Here is a 24,829-nt window from a genome sequence, read left to right on the forward strand (position 1 = left end):
GCGCCCGGCAGCCCCAGCGCATCCCCCATGCATTCGTCCCACCTCGTGTTGGTGATGCTGGAGGCTGCCGGACCCCAGAGGCGTGAGGACGGAGTGCTCTGGCCTCCTCTGTGGAGGGACTGCTCACATTAGACCAACTACCTGCTTATCTGGACTTTCTGAGGCCCTTCCCCCCCGCTCGTTATTGTGAACAGCCTGCCATCCTGCTGCCCTCAGGAGTCTGGACACTCACTTAGAGGGAGGGGCGGGTGGCTTGGGACCCAGAGGGTGAGTTGGAGTTCGCCAGGCCAGGAAGGAACAGGCGTGGACGCCAGGTTGATGAGTCATGAGCGCCCGGGGGTCCCCTCAGCTCTGCTTGTCTCCAGCTCTGCTGTGACCAATCAGAGCCCAGACGTCCCTGGAAGTGGAATAATCCACAAAATGGTGCAGATACGGGTCTTTACACTTTTAGCTCTCAGAGACACCCACACGCATGCGGACACACAAGGACACACACACATTGGAACACAAAGCACTCTTTTCTCATCCTCCTGGGTGCAGGAAGCTCTGGGGGGGGGTGTGTGTGCGTGCGCATGTATGCGTGTGTGTGCGTGTGCGTGCATGTGTGACACGTATCCCATCTCCTTGAGGAACACAGAACGAGGACAGGGTGGGCAGGATGAGTAGGGGGCGCTCTGACAGCTACACGAGGGGGATCCTGGAGGCGCAGGGAGCAGCTGGCTGGATGGTGCCCTGGGTGCAGACGCGGTTAAGATGCGTTCTTCAGACAGGCCGTCTCTGTCCAAAGTCGGGCTCTGCACGCTGGAGCTGTGTGAGCCCCTGGCCTCCCTGGGGCTCCTGGTTTCTGTTTCCAAGAGTGTCCATCTGATAACATCCATCAGAGGATGGTCTCGAGCTGGAAAGAGGGAGCGCAGGTGGGGCGCGTCGCGACAGTGCTGGGCGCGTGGCAGGCGCTCGTTGGGACCGGTCGCTAGTGTGTCTCAACGTCCCCTTTAGTTTCCCACTCAGAGGGGCGAGTGGCACTGGGTTCTGTGTCTGGATCCAGGAGCAAAGCCTCTTCCTTCTGCTGCTCCCCCATCACTGGACGCACTAGTAGCAGGCAGATGTCAGGTGGTTCTCGTGTAAGAGGATGAATACCGGGTGCCCAGGAAGACTCCAAAGGTCCCTGAGAAATTTGAGGCCAATGAAGTCTCCAGGGCACCTGTCAACGCCTGTATCCGGACAGACATCGGGTTAAGAGGGGGCAATTTGGGTGGTCATCCTCGTCCTTCGGGGGATCCTCAGTTGCTTCATCCCACAAGTAGGGATAATTTGCTCTGCTCTTATTACTTGTGCAGTTCAGATGGGAGTGTCTAAACAGAATCCCCTGTAGAAGTGTGGCCCAGGCCGTAGGTAAAAATGATACCTGCACTCATCTCCTGCCTGGTCCTATTCCGTTAGAAACAATGATTTCTTCAGGGATGTCTCAAGCCACATGGCAGGAAAAGGGGTTGACATAATTCCCCTGTGACTGCCCAGCACTGGGAGATGAAAGTAGTTATAAATATAATATATGACCACTGTCGTCTGTGGTGATTGACAGTCTCAAGCTGCCACAATTCAGAAGCGAGACAGCCAGTGCCGGGCGGCTGTTAAGGGCCCTGGAGCTGAGGGAAGGTGAGAAGTGTAGACTCTCACGGGTGTCATTTTCTTTCCCAGTGGCCCCAACACAACTTCTGTTGGGGTGACTGAGGGGGCCCTTCAAGAAGGCACCGCCCAGGTCTGGTTTCTCTATAAAACCTCCCTGGTGGAAAGTTAGCTGTATGGCTTTCAAACTAGCGACTTTGAATGACTGTGTCATTAGGAAAGAATTTGGTGGCCTTACATTTAATAGAAATCAGCAAAGAGTAAGTTTGAATGACGCACAAGCACCGAAGCACCTGAGAGCACGGGGCGCCCAGCAACCGAGCAGAGCACTTACGTTTAGCCGAGTTACTTAGATCTCTGGGAAAACACGCCGGCCCCAGGCCTTCGTGTGAGCAGGCAGCCCCTTGCTTCTCTCATCTGCATGGCCGGGTCTCGTTCTTATTTCCAGTGTCCGCTGTAGCTGTGTGCGTGTTTTCACGTGCAGGAACAAGATGAGGTTCCACAAATCCACAGGCAGATTGACTTTATGGATGCAGATGTGGTGGAGAAAGCACTTTCCATCACGTCAGAACAGAGCCCAGTGAGATGTGGCAGAGATTCGTCAGTGGGGTCTGAGAGGCTGTTAATTAGAATTGTTTTCTGACACTGAAATGTCCTGAGTTCAACACTAAAGGCGTAGAGTCGAACCATAATCTGACAGCCTGAAAATGTACGTTTCTTCTTTCTTTTTCCTTCTTTCCTGCTTTCTTCCTTTCTTCTTCCTCCCTCCCTCCCTCCCTCTCTTTCTTTCTTTCTTTCTTTCTCTCTTTCTTTCTTTCTCTCTTTCTTTCTTTCTGTCTGTCTTTCTTTCTTTCTGTCTCTCTCTCCCTCCCTCCCTCTCTTTCTTTCTTTCTTTCTTTCTCTCTTTCTCTCTTTCTTTCTGTCTTTCTGTCTTTCTTTCTTTCTTTCTGTCTCTGTCTCTCTCTCTCTCTCTCTCTCTCTCTCTCCCTCTCTCTCTCCTTCCTTCCATGGTGAAATACATATAACAAACATTTCCTGCTTTCCCCGTTTTCTGCGTGCGACGCAGGGGCGTTAAATGACTCCACACTGTTGTGCCACCATCACTAGCATCCGCCTCCAGAGCTTTTCGTCTTTTCCCAAACTGAAGCTCTGTCTCCTCGAAGTATCTTTCACTGTTACTGAAAGGCTGGTACAAGGTTGAGATGACATCATAGCGACACATGGAAACCCATGGACAGTCCCCCGGGGGAAACATTTGGAGCTGTGTCTCATGGGAAGGTCAGCCCTCCAGGCAGCTGGGTGGGGCCCCGGGCGGCAGAGGACAGGCGCTCAGGCCACGCACCCACATCGGGAGGGCCCGCGCCATCTTGTTCTCTGGGATTCGGCACTTCCTGCAGTAACGACGTGGTGGACGACTCGATGTCCCCAGTGTCGCCAACAGCTTCCTTCCCTTTCCTCCACCCCCTCGGGAGAGCAGGAATGTACTAACGAGTTCTCACTTACGGCCCAAGGCTGGTGCTTAAAAAAATCATCTACAGATGCGGCTATTGCCAAAGTGTCCCCCCAAATTATCTGTGAGCAAAGGGAAAAGTATTTGTCACTCCTAGTGTGGTGGGTTTTCTCCAGAGTAAACAGCAGCGCCTTTCCAAAAATAACCCATCTTCCCGCTGGGTCTTAGGTATTCACTTTCGGCCAGAGCCACGACGAGCTGGGATTCACCGAGCAGCACCGTCGAGAGGGCCCTTCGTGGCGGAGGCGTCTTGTTCCGCTGTCTGGGAAAGGCCTGCAGGAGAGAGGATGGAGCCTCCCAGAGAGGAGAGAGGGGACAAGTGATGGGGCCGTGGCCGGGACACGGCGGGGAGGACCGTGCCAGCGGCCTTGGCTCCGTGGCTGAGCTGCCTGGGCCTGGTACCGGCGGCTCCGACGATGACCCAGCTTCTGCGGGTCCCCTGGCTTCTCGAGGGAGGAGGGGGGCGTGCAGGGAGGGTGGATTATTTCTGGGGACTTAAAAACATTTAGAAATTATTTTCTGAAACATAACTCTAACGTTTCCTGTTTTTACAATCTAGAATTGCCTCGGGAGCCTGCAGGGTCAGTGAACTCCCCCGGGGAGGCGCGAGGGCCACGTGCAGACATTGCGGCTCGCGGTCAGAATGCTGACACACAGCGTGCCCACGGCCACCAGCGTTGGGAAACAGCTGTCCCCACGGGGTGGACGCTGGCCTGGTGGGAAGCGAGTCTGGGAAGAAAGAAGCAGAGAGGAACGGGCGCCGCATTCGTGGCAGGGCTGCTGTGTGCCGGCCACCTCGGCCTCTCGGTAAGGCCTGGAGAGGTCAGGTTCCGAGAGCTGAGGTAGCTCGTTCACAGATGCGCGGCTTGAGTGTCCAGTCCCACCTCCTTGACTCCACAGATCACGGCCTTCAAACCTCGCGCTGTTGCCAGGACAGCTCAGGCCCTCTGGCTGCGCCCATCTAGGAGAAGGGGTGTATACTAGTCAGGGCTCTCCGGGGCATCGGAGCAAGAGGATGGATATCTACCTAGCTAGCTAGCTGTCCATCATATATCTATTACCTATCTGTCGTCTATCTATCTATGTATCTATCTATCATCTATCTGTCTGTCTGTCTATCTATCAGGTTAGCCAAAAAGATCGTTTGTGGTTACCGAACACTCCGAACGAACTTTTTGGCCAACCCAATAACTATCTACCTATCATCTCTCTATTTATCTATCATCTATTACCTGTCATCTCTATCTTTCATCTATCTATCTATCTATATCCATCTATCATCTCTCTATTTATCTATCATCTATTACCTATCTGTCATCTCTATCTTTCATCTGTCTATCTATCTATCTATCTATATCCATCTATCATCTATCTATATCGTCTATCATCTATCTATATCCGTCTATCATCTATCTATATCCGTCTATCATCTATCTATATCCGTCTATCATCTATCTATATCCGTCTATCATCTATCTATATCCGTCTATCATCTATCTATATCCGTCTATCATCTATCTATATCCGTCTATCATCTATCTATATCCGTCTATCATCTATCTATATCCGTCTATCATCTATCTATATCCGTCTATCATCTATCTATATCCGTCTATCATCTATCTATATCCGTCTATCATCTATCTATATCCGTCTATCATCTATCTATATCCGTCTATCATCTATCTATATCCGTCTATCATCTATCTATATCCATCTATCATCTATCTATATCCGTCTATCATCTATCTATATCCGTCTATCATCTATCTATATCCGTCTATCATCTATCTATATCCGTCTATCATCTATCTATATCCGTCTATCATCTATCTATACCTATGACAGAGGGACTTACTGTAAGGAATTGGCTCACACAGTTATGGAGGCTGACCAGCCAAGATCTGAGTTGACAGGGGTGGAGGGGAGACCCAGGGGAGCTGATGGTGGACCCAAGGTCCAAGTCAGAAGGTCTGAGAACAAGGAGAGCTGACGTCGTAAATGCTGGTTCAAGGCTGAAGACAGGAAAAGGCCAGTGCTCCAGGCAGAGAGAGTGGATTATCTCTCATTCAGACTTTTTGTTCTGTTGGGCCTTCACCTAATTGCATGAGGCCCACCCGCACGGGGAGAGCCGTCTGCTGTGTCCGTCTGCTGATTCAATGTGAATCTCATCCCAAAACACCCTCACAGGCACGCCCAGAAAAATGTTCGACCAAATATTTAGGCGCTCCGTGGCCCGGCCAAGTTAATGCATAAATCACAGAGTGCTGATTGTAAAAGGATTTTACATAGATCACTTCAAGGAGAAATAGACATTAGGGAAGTTTACAGGAAAAGTTTTCTGGAAAGTTTTAGCAATAATATTTTACATTCATATAATAATAAAATGGTAGAGTTAATATGTAAATCTAAGAGTTTTACATAGATACGTAGTTTTTTAAAACCATCTTTGAAGTCAGGTGCTAATACTCCTGTTTAACAGAGGGAGGCACTGAGGTCCAGAGACACTGAGTGGCTTCCGTACGGTCATAAACGAAGAAAGAGGAAGAATTTGCACTAGAGCCACCATGTCTTTTGATAGTTTTCTTTCTGTAACAACCACTGCTTTTGAGTAGATCTGGGTGATGTATTTTAAATTCAGATGGCTAAAAAAACGTAACCATCAGTAGGTAAATTATAGTTTTGTTTGTCTAAAATCTTTAAAAGTTTTTTAAATTAAAAAATATCTAAGTTATTACTTGGTGTACTCAGATTTTTAAATGCCAGACTTTCCAGAATAAAGTCTGTGTGAGTCTCAGATGGTCTGAATAATTTTTTTGATCTTAAATATATAACACAGATTTAAGCTACTGACCACCAGGGATGGGGAGAATGGTTAAGAAAGTTGGAAGAATTCGGCAAGAGCTTAGAAAACTGTCATTTTATTGGAAAAAGAACATGACTCGGTTTCACGCTGTCCAATGGATGCTGTATTTCTTTGTTCAGTGGGTGTCCAGTCCTCTAAGGGGTGTAGGAGGAATTCTCTGGATGGAGTGCAGCTCAAGGTCTTGGGGGAACTTAGCGATAGGCTGTGGAAGGGGTCACCATCCTGGAACTTCTGCTGAACAAGATCTCCAACTGTCCCAGCTGGGAACCAAGACAGCGATTCTAGTATGTGAAACCCAGAGTCAAATAGATTTCCTAGAAGAGTCCTCCTGTCAGATGAAGGGCCTGGAGGGGCTGTAATGAAGTGTCAAGGCTGGAGGGGCGGGGGAGCAGGGGAGAGCGTGTTAGGAGTGATGGATAACAGTTAGGAGCGTCCAGATGTCTTTATTACTTTAAATTCCGGTCCCAGGATTGTGTTTGCAAATAGATTAGTAATGCCAGCTATGCCCACGCTTAACCTTTAACCTGTTGTATAACTCATCATGTCTGCCTCTGGCCTGGACCTCCCTCTGAGACCCAGGTCCGTGCATCCCACTGCCCGCTTGACATTTCCTCTGAGATATCCCAGAGCAGCTCGATTCTGACATGTCCAAACCAAAGTCAGGTTTCTCCCTTGAAAGCCTAGTGCTTGCTCAGCTCCCTGTCCCGACAAATGGCGGTTGGTGAACCAGCCACCCAGGGTGCACATGAGCACCTCCGAGACACCCCCAGCTCTTCCCTCTCTTCCCCCAACACCCACTGCATCTCCATCCCCAGCCCCACCTCCCGGTCCAGGCCCCGGAGTCCTTCCCTTGGGCCACCGCGATAGCCCATTCTGCCTCCGTCCTCTGTTGCCCATTTGGGTTGAGTCCCCGCCCTGCAGATAGAACAGTCTACTTCCAGATGAGACGAAAACCACATCACCTGCTTCCTCTGCCTTAGGGGAGGGCGCTCCTCGTGTGGCGCCCAGGATCCTGGCGTGGCTGGGCCAGCTTGCCTCACCCAGGCCCCTTTCCCTTGCGCCCTGTGCCCCAGCCCCACAGCAGCCCCTCACACCCACCCCGGCAAGCCCGGCCCGGCCCCGCCCACTGGCCCGGCCCTGTTCTGTATTGCTCTCTCTGCCTGGGCGTCATTTCCTTCTAGCTTTGCCTAAGGAACGCCCAGTGGCTCCCCGGTAGTGCAGCCCAGCCCTGCTTCTTCCAGGAGTCCCTTCCCCACGTCCCCAGTGGGTCAAGCCCCCTGTAGGAAGACCTCAGAGCTCCCTTTCGACGCTTTTGTTACACGCTGTAAAGTAACAGGCACTCACATGATCATTGAATGAGTGTCTCCGCCCCCAGCACAGGCAGGGACAGTTTCTGGTTTCACCCTTTTGATTTGGGGATGGAGAGAATAAGTAAGTGAATCCCAACCGAGCAGGAGATGGCTAATGGCTTTGTGTGGCCGCCACGTGTCCGAGAGGCCTGGTGGCTCCGGCCCGGGCGGAACCCCATCACTGCTGCTCCCTCTGTGCTGTAACCAGATAAGGAGTAGGGAAATGGCTGTGCCGAGAATATCCCGGGAAGCGCAAACCTTAAAGGTTATGCTAAAAAGCCTCTGGCCAGTGAATCTGGAACACCATTAATAAGACTTGATTCTGCAGAGATTAACTTTGAAAACATCTCACCAGACCTCTTACTTTGCCCCTTTTCTTCATTTTAAGGAAAAGACAGAGTGCATTCTGTGTATGTGAATTTCCTAATTTTCTAGTGATTTGTCTCCTTTCTTACTTCTCCTATGATCCTATTTTTGGGTGGCTATCTCTGCACAAGTAGGTCTTACTTGGGACCTCTCTGAGATGAAACACTCCCACAAGGTTGGAGGATACCAGGTCTGAGGAGAACTTTGGAATATCTTGGGATCCAGGGTGATTCAGCTCAGCTTCACGTCCATCTATCTCATGGTCCTTCATGATTTCTGTTGATTTCCACCAAAGCGTTTCACGTTACACAACTGAAGGTTTGTGAAGAAATTTAGTAAGTTGAACCAATAGGTCAGCAAGCCTTTAGTTTTCCCAACTTGCTATAGGTGAAAGTTAATCTCCATCCAGAGGCGTTGAGCAAGCGGAAGCTTGAGTATATGGGGTAAAGCTCCTTGATATGTGAGCATTTGCTGGAGCTCCATACCCTATCTGCATTAACATTCTTAAATTACCCAAAATTTACAAAGGCAGAGGAAACAAGAAGTGATCGCACCTCTGTGGGGGTTTTGGTGATATTGTAAATCAGCCGCTCTCTGCTCTGAGGGATGACCGGACCTCTTGGCCTTTGGATTTTTGGAACATAATTCAGTCTCAGTCTTGGGTTCATCTCTGTGTCTTCTTCCCAGAAGAGCAGGAAGAACGTCCTGGGAATTTTCAGATTACAGTTTATTAACGTTCTTAAATCATCTCAAAAAGGGAAATATGACCCGAGTAAAACAAGTAATTTTTTTTAACGGCCATCAGAACAAAGCCTGCTGTCTTTTTTTTTTTTTAATAAATTTATTTAGTTATTTATTTATTTTTGGCTGCGTTGGGTCTTCATTGCTGCACGTGGGCTTTCTCTAGTTGCGGCGAGCGGGGGCTACTCTTCATTACGGTGCACAGGCTTCTCACTGCGTTGGCTTCTCTTGCTGCAGAGCACGGGCTCTAGGCGCGCGGGCTTCAGTAGTTGTGGCACGCGGGCTCTAGAGCGCAGGCTCAGTAGTTGTGGCGCACGGGCTTAGTTGCTCCTCGGCATGTGGGATCTTCCCGCACCAGGGCTCAAAACCTGTGTCCCCTGCGTTGGCAGGCGGATTCTCAACCACTGCGCCGCCAGGGAAGCCCCAAGCCTGGTGTCTTAAACTGAACAATTAGTTGTGAATTTGTCTGCAAGAAGCCCAGAGAACTATTTCAGCTTCTGTTGGACTTAAGTCACATTCTCATCACCATGTATTCAAAAGTATATTATGCTTATGAATAATAAGAAACATGTCTGTGCATTTTCCACATAATGCAATATCAAGAAACTTGAGGCCAGCTTTCAACAGCTGAAGCAGAAGTTTTGACAATTTTCTTGTGAATTAGAATCGTTCCCAATTAGCAGCTTGGTGAGACGGTCAATTTGGACAATTTGGATGCCACAGTGATGTCTCGGGTCTGATGTATTTGTTTTGGCTGTCTGGGTGATTCCAAGTCAGCGGATGACCACTGGTGGAGAAAATGGGGAGAGGCCCTCCGAGCATGTACGTCTCCTTTCTGGGCAGGTGTTTAAATGCGTGATGGTAAGAATTTGCCTTTCCTGAGTGGAGGGAATGACTTCAGAAGGCCTAACATTTTTCCTCTTCATTCTTGAAACCCAGACAGCACTGGGAGCCCATGAGCCCCTGATGGCGATTGTGGGATGAAAGGTCTTAATTGACAAAAGAGCCCCTTGGCTAAATTCTCGTCTCTGTAGAACTTGTCAAAAGTGTTCGGTTTCAAGCCAAAAAGCTGCCAGAAGGAAGGCCAATCACTAATGACAGAAAGATTAGGAGAGCAGAGATCTGCTGGCTGCCCAAAAGCACATAATGAGGCGGAGCTCGGGGGTCGGCTAAGGGCAGTTCGCCCACGCGGATCCCCACGAGGAGTGGTCTGGTACCTGGCACCCACCTCTGCGTACCCTTGCTTCCCACCCGCGGAGCAGTGACTTGTCTCTGCTGTAAGAAACTGAAAATATGATGATCTGAGTATATTTCTAATTCGGTGTCTTTTTTCTCATTGTGCGTCTGCACTGTTCCAGGCTTCGGAGTAAATGGAGGCGTAGAGGAAACAAGTGGCCGCCCAGGGTGTTTGCTGGGGCACCCTATCGGGTGGGTCCCCTGTACTCCACTGGCAAATACGTGTGCAGACACACACACACACACACTCACACACGCAGAGTAGACCCTACACAGCCCATTGCGGGTTTTCTGCAGGCTGTAGAAAACCTCCAGGGAAATTCCTTGCTTTTCTGAGTTATGTATAGAGCTATGAATATGCTATTGGAGTTCAGCTGAGGCAGTTTAACAAAGGGGCGGACTTAAGACATGTGGATGGTCCTGAAGACCGTTGTGCCCAGGCCCTGGTGGTGGCGGCTCTTGCTTGCCCCTGGCTGTGAGGGCAGTTGTGCAAAGCTCCGTGTTAGATCCAGAGGCGGTGGGGACTTTGTGCAAAGCTCCGTGTTAGATCTAGAGGCGGTGGGGACTTTGTGCAAAGCTCCGTGTTAGCTCTAGAGGCGGTGGGGACTTTGTGCAAAGCTCCGTGTCAGCTCTAGAGGCGGTGGGGACTTTTCCCATTGACTTTTCCGCAGCCATAGCCCCTGTTGTGCCGAGTCACCAGAAGAGGCCGGATGAAGGAATGGACTCGAATCTCTCAATCTTGGGACTTACTGTTGGTTCTGATTACCTAGAAAAGAAGTTGGAGTTTGGCTAAAGAGGCATTTTGAGTGTTTCTGTATTCTCCTGAACTGTGGAATCGCTGTCTCTACCAATACCCTGCCCCCAACTCCTAGCCACCGAGGGGAGTTCGTCTTCACCTCCTGCACTCCCGAGCCTCTGTTGGGTTACAGCAGTGAGAGCGTGGCAAAGGCAGAGGATCCAGGAAGAGTTGATGGATTTCCAGAAAGTTCCTGGAGGGAAAGGGGTAGGTGGGCAGGGAGAAAGGTGAGCTTCAGCTGAGACTGACTTGAAGGGGTCTTTTTGACAAGAGTGGAGAGGAGAAGGAGAGAGGTTTTAGGAGAAGTCGACGTGTAACGGAGAAATGAAAAGAAAAAGAACATTTGGAAAGAAGACTTTCTGGGGTCCTTTATGTGCTTTTGTTTGTTTATTTGTTTTTAGTTCATAGAATTCCCTTTGGGATTTTATAGAGACCCTGGTAGAATATATTAATTGCTTTTCTAATTAAAACCTTGGATGTCAGACAGTATTTCTTTGCATTCAACACCTTGCCAGGGATGGGTGGCAGGGTGTCCAGTTTATGTGGGGGACATATGTAACCGAAGCCCTGTCTGCAGGCTGCTGGGCGTTAGTGCTAAAAGGGACCTGCATCAGAGACCCAAGTGCCCAGATGTTTGCTTCCTGCCGCGCTGAGTTTCTCCACACAAGTCTGGTGTGTTGGATGTGGAGACATCCCAGTGTCCCACTGCGATGCCCTCAGACCACAAGAGTCAGGGCCTCCAGTAATAGCTGGAGTAAACCAGGGACATACGTATCATCACACGCGCTTGTGCCTGCTTTGAATCAGTTCACTCTTTGAAGTAAATGGCTTGTTTTCAACCTTTTGTGTAACCAAGGCAGGGCAAGGACTTTAACACTAGAAAACACACTTTTCTGTTTTTTGAAAAGTGCCGCTATTTTCAAAAACAAAAGAGAGCAAAGCCATCACCACAAAGTGAAATGGTCAGCGTTTGCCTGGTAATTTTCCATCTGTGCCATAGCGACTTTCACTAGCAATTTAAAAAATCCTGTCATAAGCAGAAAACACATTTGGCCACGAAAGTAAACTCCCTTCTCTGCTAGTGATTGAATGTGACTTCCAGGTTTATAAACTCACAGGCCACTCACGTCGCGTTAGTTGTTGAACTGGGGCGAGGTTTGGCTTTGAAAGATGTTTACAATATTTTTCAAGTTTTGTAATAAGCGAGTGTCCAGTGAAATTCAACATGTGGAGAGCAGGAACGGGGTGGCCTGACAGTTTTCTGCTTGTGTTTCCAGAGTCAGCTGCCTGCATTTCCAGCCCAGGGTTGCTGCCTCAGTCGAAGATAGAGGCTTAAATAATATCAAAATGACGTGGTGATGCCAAACTAGAAGATGTTGAGAGATGTTATCTACAGCGTTCTACACGCCGACGCTAAGTCAAATCATCCTTTCTCAAAGTTTAGCAGATTAAAGTTTTACATTTGCCGTGGGCAGGAAGCCAGCCATTTCTGGAAACATAAGAAAGGTACAGATCTGTATCTTCTTTATGTTTTCATGTAGTGCGAATTCACTCTGCTCAAATTATTCTATTTGAACCTGGTCTGGGAACCTGGGTTGGCCAGTAGCTGCAGCATCTGTAGAATGACTCAGTCATCCTGGTTGACTGTATCCTGGTGGCTCCCAGCCCTCAGCCTGGCTCCCAGCCACCATCGCCAAGATGTCCTGGGCTGGCCCTTCATGGACGCTGCCCCCAGGCCCCTGGCATTTGGAAGACCCTGTGGCTTTGGCTGTGAGGTGGAGCCTCTGATGGGAATGCAGAGAGGGTGGCAGAAGTGGGATAAGGTGTTTCCTGGGGTCCTCAGATGCAATAAGACACGCAATCAATCTGTGCAACTCCAGGGCTGTCTGTTAGCAACTGTTTCCCCTGTTCCTTCCATGATGTCTCCCAGGCTGCTGCATCGTGCTCTCTGGGGTAGCCCCTCTTCATTTCAAGCCTGCACTTTGTACATTTTTTTTTTTTTTTACCAGATTCAGTACAAAAATGTTAACAAGGGTGGAGGAGGAAAAGGAAGACGTACTGATTGGCTTTAACGCCCCCCACCCCTGCTCCCCAGGTCCTCATGACCTTCTCCATCCATGTCTCTGTCCGTGCTGGTTGCATGGCGTTTCACCCTTCCTCCTTCCTAGTCAAAGTGTTCAACATGCTACATTCCTTGCTGAAGTCAATGTAAGTTAAAATCATTTTGAGAGTTGATCTAAGATACCTAAATATTAGTTAGGCATGTGTTTGACTGAATGTAGTAGAAAACCTGAAGATGTTTACAAAATAAGGAATTTATTCGTGTCAGGTAACAAGAAATCTTAGTGTGGCCGAAACAGGGCTAATGCCCAGGCTCCATCTACCTTCCTGCTCTGCCATCCTCAGTGTGTGTGTGTGTGTGTGTGTCTTCATCCTCATGGTGGCAAGATGGCTGCTGCACCTCCAGGCACTGTATTCCAGGCAGGAAGAAAGGAGATGAATGAAGGAAAAAGAGCAAAAGACTGAAATGGACAGACCTACTGTGTTTTTCCTTTTTAAAAAGCTTTCTGGGACACTGTCCTAAGACGTCTGCTTACATCTCATAGCTCAGAAGTGGCTCTCGTATCTACCCTTTGCTGCACAAATTCTGTAGCTTCCGTATTAGAGGAAGGGACTGTATGACTCTCGAGCAGCTTTGTGAGGACTTTAATACTGTTTAAGATAATCCATAGCAAATAGCAAACCCATAGTGAATAAACATCGCAGTTCTGACATGTAAGCAGACCTGAGAAGGGTTTAAATTAAAGAGTCGGGATTACCTATGTGCAGGTGACCCTCTGTGTGAGCTGGTCTGAGAAGCTGCAGCTTAGCCAGTGTCCCTGGCCTGATGCGGGTAGTACCTCCTTTCACCTTTCTCCAAGTCGTTACTATGAAAAAGCTGGAAGGGTTTTATGGGAATACCTGCATATCCATGACCTAGATCCTACTGTTAACAATTTCCTACGGGTGTCTTATCATATAGCTCTCCATCCACCAAAGCCCCCATCAAGATATAAAACAGAAAAGTTCCCTTATTCCCCCTTCACAATCAGACAGCTGCTGTTTGGACTTTATCAACATCGATGACTTGGCCTGTTTGGGGACTTCGGATTAATGGAGTCCCACAGCAGATATTCTTTGAGTAAGAAACTCAGGATAATATTTTTGACAATCACCCAGGTGTATCATTGCAAAAGCTAATTTATTTCACTCATTTTATCAGAACCGAGCAAACTCTGGATCCTGATTGGGTCCAAATCACCTATTTCCAAGGCTTATTTTTTAAAATCTCTATAGGGAGCAAAGAACTTTAAAGCTATCAGAGCAATGCTGCTCTTCTCTGTGGCAAAGAGAACGTAAACCCCTGGAAATAAAAATCTTTATTTCACAAGAAGGAATGTGGGTTTGGGAACTTCTAAATGACTTATTTTTTATTTCATGTCTCTAAGAGATATAAATTAGCAGCAGCAAAATCTTATGGCCCTTTGAGTGCTTCAGCCCGTGAATTGTAAGTTAAAGTTTGTTTAGCCGTTCGGTGGGGTTTAACCATACCGGAAAGAGCTGTTAAGTATTTTATGGTGTCTAAACATGCTTGCAACCCTGGGCGCCATTCTTGTCCCCTGACACATTTTTGTTCAAGTGAGAAAGGGAACGACAGAATGAACATAAAAATATTCCCAGTTAACAGAAGTTTAAATGAATTAAAAAAAGAAAGAACACACATGTTTGCATTTAGACATGGTATAGGGCCAACTTTTTCACGAAGAGCTCCTTATTACTTTTGCTCTAAGTGATTCTCTGAATGTTCAGCGTTTGACAAGGGGAATTCCCCTCCCCTGCTCTCCCTGCCTGATAGTCTATATTAAACTAATTGCTTTATTTTAACAAGGGGGACCCTGTTTCCCCAACCATCCTTCTGGTCCACAGCTTGAACTTCAACTCTGAGGATCTTTGCTGAGAGGTAATTGCACCACCGATATGATTTAAGGCACTTTCGTTCTGGTGCGTGAAGTCTTCCCCGTCTCCAGAAACATCGTTAACTCTCCAAGGGTCAGATTCCCATCCTACATAATTCTTGGAGAGTCACATAAAAAATCTGGCCCAGAGTTTCCTTATCATTTATAATTTTCAAAATACTCTCAGAGACACAGAACTATCTAGTGTTTCAGAGATGAACAATTTGCTGTTTTTCACGAATAAAAATTCTCTGAAGAGTAATGCAAGGAAGCCCGTAGGATTAGGACTGTCACAGGGAGATTATAAATAACTCGCCACCATAACCTGCGCTGCCCTCGTCTCAGGCCCGCATTCATAAACACCCGCTTCATCAGCGTCTTCTCAAAAAGTCCTCACGATCGAAGTGAACACACGTGGAGAACTGGCATGAGGTGAGGGATTGACCTTCCTGCCGTGGCTGGAGAAGCGGAGCTGGGCACCACTCTGAGGGCCCCCAGCCTCGAGACTCAAGGTTCTCCTTCTCTGGAAAGTTCCCCCGACCCGCCTGCTCTGAAGTCCAGGGCAGCAGCATTGAGTTCTGTGGTTGGTGTAGCCTGTGTTTTCCTCCCACCTCCCCCATTTTCCCGGCAAGATGCTTTCTGCACTTGTGTACTTACACACACACAGGCACCTAAAACACACATCCACGCCCCACAGAGAACTCCACATACATCCCACATCCAACTCCGATATGCAGACACACATGCACACACGCTTTCAAAGTGAGCAGCATTATGTTTAATTTATTTACGTTCTCTCCGGTCCTTACTCCTTAGGAAGAATCTCGTTCTTTTGTGGTGGGCTAAAGCAAATACTAACTCTTTTGGAAGGCGTTGGGTCCGTCAGTGATGTAAACACAGTGTATATCCAGGCAGCTTCAGCCAATGGAACGCGGAGGAGCTGGCCTCTGAAGACCCAGGTCCTGCCCTGGCTCCGGCACGTTTCAGCGAAAGCGTCTTGGACAAGGTAGTTTGCTTCTCTGTGGCTCAGTGATCCCACCTGCAAAGTGGGAATAAAATGATCCACCCACAGCATTATCTTGAGGCTCTGTAAGACGCAAGCATTTTAAATCTGTAAAATACAGAAGAGTTATCTCCGCCACCAGGCAGCCGCCTCCTCCTCGGCGAGGATCACACCTGAGCAAGGCGGCTCTAGGATCCCGAGGAAAGTGCTAGGATGAGCGGGAACACACCTTCCAGGAAACAGAAGTGAAGTGAGATCTGTGCAGAGGTCTCTTTAGCTCTTTGCTATTAAAGGGGCTGGTGTGGGGACTGTGGCTGGGCTGCTTTACTGCTGGTGGGCTTGATGCTGGGGGCTTAGCGCACTGCGGGGAAGCAGACAGCAAAGGCTGGCCGTGCAGAGCTCGAGGGGAGACAGGAGGCTTCCTAGAATCTTCAGGAGACCCGGTGCTGCCATTCACCCCTCCCAGGACTGCAAATCCTCCCTGCGCACGTCTTCCCTTTCCTTTGGTTCTCCACTGGGAATCCTCCCCAGATGCCAGCAGGGGATGTGCCCCTCCACACAGCACCAGTGACCATGGTGCGGAGAGAGCCAGGGACCACGGCCAGTGCGTGGGGGAGGGAAGGAGGAGGGATGCTCAACCCGTGTCTTACGCTCAACGTCAAATAACTTGCTTGTCGGAACTATCAGTCCATTTCAGATAAGTCCAGGGCATGGCATTCTTGCTCCTTTCAGAGAGCAGCGTCTCATTTCATTATTGGAACTGGGGAGAGGAGATGGGTTTCCTATCCCACCACCTCACGAGGCTCAGCGCTCTGCTGTGCTGATTTCCGCACTCCCCAGATCCTTTGCAGCGTGCTCCCTGGGCCTCTTGTTCTCGGTGCCTTTGATCCTTTTCTTCTCTTGTCTCCATCCTTCTGCTGGTGCTGTGGTTTCTCATGGAGTGTCCCTCCACTCGTGGGCCCTTGCTTTCAACCCAACTCTTTCTGTTATTTTTCATTTTTGAATCCTGTCCAACCACAAATTTCCCATTTCTCTCTGTGGCTAGTTGGTAGCTGATGGAAACCCAGTGGCAATCAGGCTATAGGTTGGCACAGCTCCAATTCCTGAGCGAGTAAGTGATGCCTTGGCCAGAGAGATTGTCTCCAAAACACTCAGCCATCTATTAATCTAGCATGGGCGTGGCATCAGTCGCCTGGGGAAAAGGACAGACGTTTGGTGGGGTCTGGATAAACTCACCGTCAGCATTACGAAAACGGTCCCTGGAGGAAGTCCTGCTGATGGGTACGTTTATCAATATCGCGTGGGTGGTACAGTTTGCTCCGGAATGGCCAAGCCCGCCTCCTCCTAAAGCCTCTGGCTCCCCAGCGCCACCCACGCCTCCTACTGCGGATGTGATCCTGTCCTGTGCTCTGCCCTGACTGCACCCTTACGCTGAACTTGCTGCAGTTATTTGTTTTCAGATCTGTCTTCTGCTAGATCAGGGCTCAGCAACGTTGTTCTGTAAAGGCCAGAGAATAACTACTTTAGACCTTGTGGGCTACACGGTCTCTGTCTCAACTGCTCAACTCTGCGGTGATGGCGTCAAGCGGCCGTAACCGTATGTAAACAAGTGGTGTGGCCATGTTCCAATAAAACTTTATTCATGGACATTAAAGTTTGTATTTTATCTAATTTTGACATGGAATATTATTTTTCTTATTTTTAAAAACCATTTAAAACTGTAAAAACAACTTTTAGCTCACAGGCTGTAGATAGACAGCAGGCGATTGGACCCACCCACCGTAGTTTGTTGAACCCTGCACTTTCTAGAGTGTAAATTCTGAGGGCTGGACTCTTCATGTTTGTTTGTATATTCTAGAAGCTTGGCCCATGGTACTTAATAAATACTTGTTTAATAAAAGAGTAAACTAAAGAATTTCTTCTGAATGTATATCATAAATATAATGCATGTTTATTAATTCGTATTATAATATTATATAACATTATAATATAATAACAGATTGTACTATATAAATATAATACTATAAACTTATATTTGCCTAGCTCTTTACAGCTGGACAGACACCTTCACAAACTCTGCTCCTTTTGTCTGTGTGCCTGTGACGTCGGAAGGGAATGCAATGAGCCTGTGTTACAGATGGTGGGGTTTATCCTAGGGTGCATTTCGGCTTTTGTGAGCACATCATACAAACACTGATTTCCAGTGGTGTCCAAATAATTACCCGTATAGAAAATGCCTTCCTGGTTTTTGTTTTCGTTTTTTAAACTTTAATTACTTCTGGAGATGTTTCAGGTGATTTTTTGACACGATAGATAATGTGTCAGTTCTCCAGAACACATTTTAGCTTCTTGGGGACTTTAGTTCACATCTGGGAAAAGAGAAAATCCCATCAGTCTTCATGAACAAGACGTCGGCGTGCAGTCTGGACCATCCACTGTCAGTGGGGTCGTCTCTGAAGGAAAAAGATGCCATCCATGGGGGTCAGGTGAGCCTCAGGTGCGGATTGTGGCCGAGCCGGCTGTTCTGTATTGATCACAGAGCCCAGGTTTATTCTCGGTCCTTCTCAGCCTGCTCTGTGCCCAGGGACGCTGGCATCCAGTTGGGTTTGACCAGTGGACAACACCTGTGGGATATCAGAGGGTGGGGCAGAAAGAGGTTGGACGCTCACCCACCTGTCCTGGGTCGGCAGTGCCCATGTCCCCCGCAGGGAGCACCGCTTGCCTTACCTTTTGGTGGGGGGTAATCGTTTTCCCTGTTGCTACTGGAGTACCTGACTGACGCCCGAACCTGCGCAAACCTCTGTAATGATCTTTTCATTAAGAGTTTTCCAGGCGAACCGTCTGCCTCCTATGTGGACCCGGCTGGCCAAGCCCTCTATGAGGTTTGACTGCAGGACCCTGGGAACTGGTAGTTGGGGGCCCCAAGTCAGAGCCATAACTTCAGAAATTCTCCTGCCCAAAACTTCCTCTTTGGGTCACAACCGTAGACGTTTCTTTGACTTGGCCCCCACATCACAGTGACGGAGCCTCAGTCACCTCTCCTCAGAGGGGGCATGAGGAGCTGGGTTTGCTGTGTCGCGCTCTGCTGTGACGTGCTGGCCTCAGGCCCTGGCGGGAGCTTGGCTCATCTGAGCAGTGGGAGTGGGGCTGTAGGGAGAAAGGAAAGCTGGGACCCTGCTTCCGGGACAGAGCCTTCAAGGGCCAGGATGAGGGCCTGAGGCACCCATGGCGGGAAGGAGGGGAGAAACTGGACCCTGCGGGAGCTCAGAGACTGGAGTTGGGGATACTAATGATAATTTGTGTCTACTTTTTCACGTTTTCACCACCACGTATGAGCCCTCTGGTGTTTTTCATATTGGTATTTCTCCCCTCATCATTCCAATAGCTTTTAAAAAATTGAAATATAGTTGATTTAGGGTTAGTATAGTTGATTTACAATGTTGTGTTAAGTACTGCTGTACAGCAAAGTGACTCATTTCTACACATATATTTATTCTTTTTTATATTCTTTTCCATTATGGTTTATCCCAGGACATTGACTGTATTTCCCTGTGCTACACAGTAGGAACTTCCAGTGGTTTTTGATGTGAGTTTTACTAAAATCAGTGCTTGTATCTGTGGATTGGTACTACTGTTTTCCTATTTTTTATTTTTTTCATTTCTGCTTTTAGTTGTAGAAATTCCTTCTTTCTGTTTTCCTTAAGTTCATTCTGTTGTTTTCTTTCCAAGTTCTTAAACTGTATGCTTACTTCGCTCATCTTCCATATTTCCTTTTTAGCAACGTCAGTATCTAAAGCGACCCTTTCCCTCCGAACATGCCTTTAATTGTGCCTCATGGGTTTTGATGTATGTTGTTTTCTAAATGTTCTGCTATTTTGATCTTGATTTTTCAGTGACAGAAGAATTTAAAATTTTAAAAATATTTCTAGATGGTAGGTTTGTCTTCTAGTTTCTACTTGTATTATTAATTTCTCATTTTATTGCATTATGATCAGAAAATGTTAGTTTTACTTTTTTAATTTAAAATATGTTTGGAGGTCTTCTTTCTGGCTGACTAGAGTCAATTTTTGTGACTATTAATAGGTCATTTGGAAAAAAGAGTTATTCTCTGATTTTAGGATATAGAGTGTGATATATAGCAATTACCTCATATGTTGTTTAGGTTTTCTGTTTGTGTGTGTGTGTGTGTGTGTGACTACACACATTCAACTTTTCACCTTAAGAGTTTTTCACTTATTTAATTTTTTGTTTCTACTTTCACCACGTTCCACTCTTTCCCATACATGAATTTTGCAAAGGCAACAAAATCCACGTCTGACAGGTCGTCCTATCTCTCCAGATCAGATGAGCTCAGAGCAGCATCTTGGCCCTGACATGTTATGCAGAGGCACAAGGCCAGCCTTTGAAAGCACAAACGGGGGAAATTTGGAAAGGAAGAGTGATTTGTCATAATAGTCGGTATGACTTAGATTAGCACATCTTTGGCTTGGGACCCAGTGGTTGAATTTTCTTATACGGCAGGGATGTATCAACACGGGGCCTCAGAATACTTACCTGCACAGTGGCCAGGAAGGGCCAGGTGCCACTGTCTGCTTGTACTCCTATTTTCGCCTTCCCGTTTTCTAAAAGATGTGAGCACTCATCAAGGCACGTAAATATTAGAGCCAGAGCACGAATGGGTTGCCCTAGATCAGGCCAGGTTGCCATAGATTCTGAGCAAAATTAGTATCTTGGAGTTTATGATTACTTGGTTACAAATGCACCTATAAGGAAAATAGAATTTTTTAAACCATAAGTAATTGAAGATTATAGATGTTTTAATATTCTATTATGGGATATCACATATTGGAATTGTTATTTCAGACATTTTAGCAAGTTTTTAATTAGAATGGATGAACATACAGATTATTTAAAAAAAAACAAACTTGGAAGTGTAATAATTTCAGAGTCATTTTGTTACGTTAACTCATGGAGAATCATTGCAGTGGTGCCAGAGGAAGGGAGCGGGTCAAGGTCCTGTTAGTTTCCTTGTTTAAGTGTAACGGCTGAGCTTTGGAGATTATGAACCTGTAAGCTTGAAATCAATCCCCAGCAACATTCTAGATCAGATCACTGAGTTAACATCTGCCAGCAGAGATCACCCATGGAAAGGGCAAAGCCCACCACTTCTTTTCGTTGGGGCTGTGACAAAGAACTAACAGATGGGAACATAGAGTGAATGGCCACAAAACATCGAAACCTCTCTTCTTACGGCTGCCGAGGCCCAAGCTGAGTGGGGAAGGAGAGATCATTCCAAATCTTGTTAAATATTTCGCCTAAATACTATTGGTAATGTTCTTGTCAACTAGAAGAGACAGCCTAACCCACTAACGGCCTCCTGTGATAAGGAAGCAGCAGGGCAGAGAGAATAAAAGTGCAGGTTCCGGAATCAGATGACCTGGATTCCGAACCACTCGTGCTCTGTCGTGGCGTCGAAAGGTTATTGTTTCATTCATGAATTAATTTACCATTTCAGCAAGTATTATTGAGCTCCTAATATGTGCTTGATACATTTGTAGGTTTGGGGGAACCAATAGTAAACAGGATTCTATAAATGAATGAAGGAATGAATTCCTGTCCTCTTGAAACTTATATCATGAAGCTTATATCGTTGGCAGTAAAAAACTACATAAAATATATGGCTGTCAGACTGTAATTGGCACTAGACTAAGAATGAAGCTGGGAAAGAGGGTAATTACAAGGAACAGGGTTTTTATATTAGAGCATCAAGGAAAGTCCTCACTGGGAAAGTGATATCTTAGCAAAGACTTGAAGGAGCAATTCAGGCCAAGGGAACAGCAATTGTAAGCATTCTGAGGTCGGAATATGTCTGGTAATTTGAGGAGCAGAAAGGAAGTCAGAATAAATGACAGGTGAGATCAGGGTTAGTCTGGGTCTAGGCAAGGACAAAAGTATAGTTGTTTTTTTTTTTTAACGCTGCAAGATGTTTATGATTGAGAAATTTTGTAGTATTTTGTTTAGAATCTCATTCCATTTCCCAGAAAATCAGATGTCCTAATCATACATTGACATCAAAGTTTAATCATATTATTTTTTACCTTTTTTTTTAACCGTTCTTACATTTAACATTTTTTAAAGTGTACTACTCAGTACTGTTTAGTGTATTCACGTTGCTGTGTAACAGATCTCTACAACTTTTTCATCTTGTAAAACTGACTCAATACCCCTTGAACAACTCCCCAATCCCCCTCCCCCCAGCCTCTGGCAACCACCCTTCTACTTTCCATCTCTATGAATTTGGTTAGTTAGATCCTTCATAGAGGAATCATACAGTATTTGTCTGTCTTTATGCCAGTACCATACTCTTTTGATCACTGTAGCTTTGTAATATGTTACGAAATCAGGAACTATGATGCTTCCAACTTTGTTCTTTTTTAAGATTGTGTTGGCTATTTGGGGTCCCTTAACATTCCATATGAATTTTAGGATTTTTTTTTCCTGTTTCTGCAAAAAATGCCATTGGCATTCTGATAGGGATTGCACTGACTCTGTAGATTGCTTTGGGGACACTGTAATGGGGGCATTTTACCAATTTAAGTCTGAAGTCTAGTTTCAGTATTTTAAATCTTCCAATCCATGAACATGGAATGCTTTCCATTTATTTTTCTCTAATTTCTTTCAGCAACATTTTCAGCTTCCAGTGTACAAATCTTTCACCTCCTTGGTTAAGTTTATTACTGAGTATTTTATTCTTTTTGACGATGCTGTGAAAGGGATTGTTTCCTTGGTTTCCTTTTCAAAATGTTCTCTGTTAGTATGTAGACAGGTAACCCATTTTTATCGTACTCATTTTTTGAATAGGGAAATTTAATACAAAAATTATTAACTAGTAAAAGAAGGATTACCTACTAAGAGATAGCGAGAACCCTAAAGGAAATGGAAATAGCAGATGTAGGGAGAGCTACTGAGGGCTGAGTCAGAGCACCTGAGGAAGGTGAAGCTGGATGGTCCTCTCCCATCCCAACATATTCAGACTCATTGGAGACGGTATGACATGATCCCCTGGGTAATCTGGGTAATCTGAGTGGGCATCTTTGGATCTCTGGCAGCTGAGCTATAAGAGAAAAATCAAACACCATCACCTCCCCCCTGCAGTGCCCTCTGCTGACAAAGCTGGGCCTTGCACCAGGAGAATATCCCAGGACCTGCTCCAGCATCAGAAGGCAGGCAAAGAAGGATGCATTTGTAGCTAAGAAGCCACCGTGACACCTGGCACAGGAGGTGCTGGGGGCTGCTTTCACTGGAGCACATACACCATTAAAGGGCTTTTATGAAGAGCAAGACAGGATGCCTTTAGAGAGTTTTGAGCAGAAGACTGACATGATCTCAGTCATGCTCTCAGCAGGATGGTTCCGGTTGCTGGCTTGAAGATGGACTGGTGGCAGGTGCAGGGGAAGCCCACTAGGAGGCTGTTGCAATAATAGTAAAATAATAATCTAAACATGTCATTAAACCTTTATGTAATAAAGGTATCTAACTGGGACTCTCATGATATCTTGGCTAACTTTATCATGGTTAACTCTAGGTCTAAATAAGAAGCAAAGTATTTTTTAAGGAACATTTTAAAAATCAGTCACCATGAAATACATGCTGATTTTTCTAGTAGGTGAAAAGATACAGCAGCAAAAGCAAAAATAAACAAGTGGACTACATCAAACCAAAAAACTTCATACAAAAAAGAAACATGTATAACCGAATCACTTTGCTGTACATCTGAAACTAACACAGCATTTGTAAATCAACTATATTCCAATAAAATTTTTTTTAAAAAAGAAACCATCAGGCTTCCCTGGTGGCGCAGTGGTTGAGAGTCCGCCTGCCGATGCAGCGGACACAGGTTCATGCCTCGGTCTGGGAAGATCCCACATGCCGCGGAGCGGCTGGGCCCGTGAGCCATGGCCGCTAAGCCTGCGTGTCCGGAGCCTGTGCTCCGCAGTGGGAGAGGCCACAGCGGTGAGAGGCCCGAGTACCGCAAAGAAAAAAAAAAGAAACCATCAACAACATGAAAAGGCAACAAACATACAGAATGGGAGAAAATATTCGCAAATCACACATATGATAAGGAGTTAATATCCAAAATATATAAGGAACTCATACAACTCAATAGCAAAAAACCAAGTAATCCAATTTAAAAATGGGGAAAGGACCTGAATAGACATTTTTTTCAAAGAAGATACACAGATGGCTAACACGTACATGGAAAGATGCTCAACATCACTAATTGTCAGGGAAATGCAAATTAAAACTACAAAGAGATACCACCTCACACCTCTTTACGGTGACTGTTAACAAAAAGACAAGAAACAAGAAGAATTGGCAAGGGTGTGGAGAAAAGGGAACCCTTGTGCACTGTTGGTGGAATGTAACTTGGTGTAGCCCCTATGGAAAACAGTACAGAGTTTCCTCAAAAAACTAGAAATAAAACTACTATATGATCCAGCAATGCCACTCCTGGGTATGTATCTGAAGGAAACGAAATCACTATCTTGAGGAGATCGCTGCAACCCCATCTTCAATGAAGCGTTATTCACAGTAGTCAAGGCATGGAAACCATCTAAGCGCCCACTGTTGGCTGAAAGGACAAAGAAATGTGGTACATATGTACCCACCACACTTGTGACCACATGGAGGAAGCCTAAGGGCACTTTGTATTATTCCCACTCAGAGAAAGACGAATACTGTCTGATCTCATTTACATGTGGAATCTTAAAACACAAAACTCATGTAAACAGAGAACAGTTTGGTGGCTTCCAGAGGCAGTAAAATGAATGAGTCCTAGGAGAGTAGTGTGCAGCATGGTGACTATGATTAACAACACTGTACTGCATATTTGAAAGTTGCTAAGAGCGTACATTTTAAAAGTTTTCACCACACATACAACAAACAATTGTAACTATGTGAGGTGATGGATGTGTTTACTAACCTTATTGTGGTAATCATTTCACAATATATACATACTTTATATCACCACGTTGCACACCTTACATTTACATAATGTTATATATCAATTATATCTCAATAAAGCTGGAAGAAAAATAAACGAAAGATATGTAGTAGAAAGCCCTCCTTCTACCTCTATCTGCTGTCCATCTCACTCCCATAAAACTTTTGTTTGTTTCTTGTGCATCTTTCCAGAGTTTTTAAATATAAATACTAGCAAACACAACTATATATATTTTTTTATCTCTCCTTTCATTGTTCCTCAAACGGAATATACGATACTCTCAGGTTTTTCACCTTTGCTTTTTCCACAAAATTATAGATCTGGAGATTTTTTCCAT

General features: G+C 46.2%; 1 long non-coding RNA gene across 1 annotated transcript in view; it reads left to right on the forward strand.

Moving 5' to 3' along the window:
* The window catches only part of LOC307192603, a 140,282-nt gene extending 136,890 nt beyond the window's left edge, over nucleotides 1-3,392 (forward strand). The window contains exon 6 of the long non-coding RNA XR_013830142.1: nucleotides 3,305-3,392. This is a non-coding gene — a long non-coding RNA (uncharacterized lncRNA). The remainder of the gene's footprint in view (nucleotides 1-3,304) is intronic.
* Nucleotides 3,393-24,829: the final 21,437 nt, after the last annotated feature.

The sequence above is a fragment of the Stenella coeruleoalba genome (genome assembly GCF_951394435.1).
Source record: "Stenella coeruleoalba genome assembly, chromosome: 10".
Classification (NCBI taxonomy): Eukaryota; Metazoa; Chordata; class Mammalia; order Artiodactyla; family Delphinidae; genus Stenella; species Stenella coeruleoalba.